Source organism: Moschus berezovskii, chromosome 1 (assembly GCF_049115385.1).
Source record: "Moschus berezovskii isolate FMDL1 chromosome 1, NW_MosBer_1.0, whole genome shotgun sequence".
In the NCBI taxonomy this organism is placed as follows: Eukaryota; Metazoa; Chordata; class Mammalia; order Artiodactyla; family Moschidae; genus Moschus; species Moschus berezovskii.
In genome coordinates this window covers 2,930,601-2,932,961 of record NC_142460.1, presented here as the reverse complement: position 1 = coordinate 2,932,961, position 2,361 = coordinate 2,930,601, and the positions used below count along the sequence as shown (strand labels likewise).

Genomic DNA, 2,361 nt, shown 5'->3' with positions numbered 1-2,361 from the left:
TGCATTCCTTTTTATGGTTGAGTAATATTCCATTGTATATATGCACCACAGCTTCTTTATCCATTTATCTGTTGATTGACATCTAGGTTGCTTTCATATCCTAGCTATGGTAAATAGTGATGCAGTGAACACTGGAGTACATGCGTCTTTTTAAATTATGGTTTTCTCAGGGTACATGCCCAATAATGGAATTGTTGGGTCATAAGATAGCTTTATTCATGATTTTAAAGGAATATGCATACTTTCTTCCATAGTGGCTGTATAAATTTACATTTCCACCAACAGGGCAAGAGGGTTCCCTTTTTTCCACACCCTCTCCTGCATTTGGGTTTCCCTGGTGGCTCAGATGGTAAAGAATCTGCCTGCAATGTGGGAGACCCGGGTTCAGTCCCTGGGTCGGGAAGATCCCCTGGAGAAGGAAATGGCAACCCACTCCAGTATTCTTGCCTGGAGAATCCCATGGACAGAGGAGGCTGGCAGGCTCCAGTCCATGGGATCACAAAGAGTCAGACAGGACTTAGAGACTAACACTTTCTCCAGCATTTATTGTTTGTAGATTTTTTGATGATGGCCATTCTGACTGGTGTGAGGTGATATCTCATTGTAATTTTGATCTGCATTTCTCTAATAATGAACGATGTTGAGTGTAAACACATCTTTTCATGTATTTATTAGCCATCTGGTTGTCTTCTTTGGAGAAATGTCTCTTTAGGTCTTCTGCCCACTTTTTGATTGGGTTGTTTGTTTTTCTGGTATTGAGCTGCATGAGCTGCTTATGTATTTTGGAGATTAATCTCTGTCAGCTGTTTCATTTGCTATTATTTTCTCCCATTCTGAGGTATGTCTTTTCACCCTGTTTATAGTTTCCTTTGCTGTGCAAAAGCTTTAAGCTTAATTAGGTCCCACTTGCTTAATTTTTGGTTTTTATTTCCGTTACTCTAGGAGGTGGGCAGATCCTCCATTTTCATTCCCTCCTGCTCATCCCAGGCTCCTGGCTTCAGCTGTTGGGAGGTCTGGGTGATTCTGTGTTCCTCAGTTTCCAGAAAATGGAGTTTGTGCATTTGTTTCCCTCCCTGTTGCTTGTGGGTCATTTCTACAAGGAGAAAAGGGACGTGCTGGCTTTAGCAGCCCTGTAGGGCCTGGGGCTGTAGGTCCAGGCCCCCGGTGGGCATCCTCTCAGCTCCTCCTCTGCAAGCTGAGGAAGGGGCGTGCAGCACTGCCTCCCCCTCCCCCTGTGCCTCCCCCATTTCCTCTCCTTCTTCCCTCCCCTCTCCCGCCTCCTTTCCCCTCTCCCCCTCCCCCTCCGTCAGCTACAGCCCTCCTTTCACACTTCCACATTTTTGCTACATTCCCTCCCTTTATGTCAATGAGTACAAACCTCTGCTTTGCATTTCAGGTTTTAGCACTGTGAGCAGCATCCTCGGTGCTCTAAGCTCAGCGCAAACATCTTTAGCAGGAAGGAGACACAGAGCAGTCCCATCCTGGGCCACAGCTATGCTGGTGTTTCATGGCAGGTGCAGCATCCAGGCCAGGAGGGTGGACTGGCAGAGGTGCAGACATCCTCTCCTCCTCCTTCTCCCTGAGAGGCTCTGAGTGTGAACCCTCTGGCCCCAGATTCTCCTGCAGCGGAATGTGGCTGGGGTGGGGTCTGAGGCTGACCCAGAGGGAATGAAAGACAGAGCACATGTCACATTTATCTTAGACCCTGTTCAGAGCCTCACCTACCCAGCCACCTCCCACAGCAGTGCTTCACTCCCTAGACCAAAAATGATACTTAACCTCCAGCCTTGCTCATCAGCACAGAGAAGGGATTTACCACTTAATGAAATAAATTACCATCAGGCCAAATGTCCGTTCTGAGTTTTTCTTCAATTTTTATTTTACTTCTTCTTTTGTTAAAAAGTTTGCCTTCTGCACATGAGTTTCTGGCGTTCTCTTTCCCAAGTCAGACAGAGGCCCTGCTGCGTCCTTCTGTCAGCTGTGGCCTGGAGTTGCGTGCTCCCTTTGCAACATGGTTGAGTGTGCCGAGAAGGAACAGGGTCCTGTGGATGAGCAGTGCCGCTAGGGCGGATGGGCAGGTGGAAGCCCTCAGCCCACACATCCTCTGCTGCACTCACTCCCCCGCATCAGCTTCTTGCACAGCCGGATGTCTGCTCTCTCAGCACGTTGTGTTTGTCCTGGAGTTTCTAATCGCCTTCCTTCTTCTTGATGATGGAGACATGTGTCTTCACCACAGCTCATCTGCTGCTTAATGATTCTGCTGCTGAAAGGACTCAGGGGCTCTGACCCTGCCTGACTTGGACGGTGCCATCTGGACCTGGGCCACGCCCTCACCTGTTCTCTCTACGTTCTTGGGTGAGG

General features: G+C 48.6%; 1 long non-coding RNA gene across 1 annotated transcript; it reads right to left on the bottom strand.

The window, feature by feature from the left end:
- Positions 1-723: 723 nt before the first annotated feature.
- Positions 724-1,971, bottom strand: LOC129552358 (uncharacterized). The gene is made up of 3 exons (XR_008685225.2): positions 1,837-1,971; positions 1,379-1,654; positions 724-1,093 (listed from the first exon to the last, which is right to left on the bottom strand). It is a non-coding gene; the product is annotated as an uncharacterized LOC129552358 (long non-coding RNA).
- Positions 1,972-2,361: the final 390 nt, after the last annotated feature.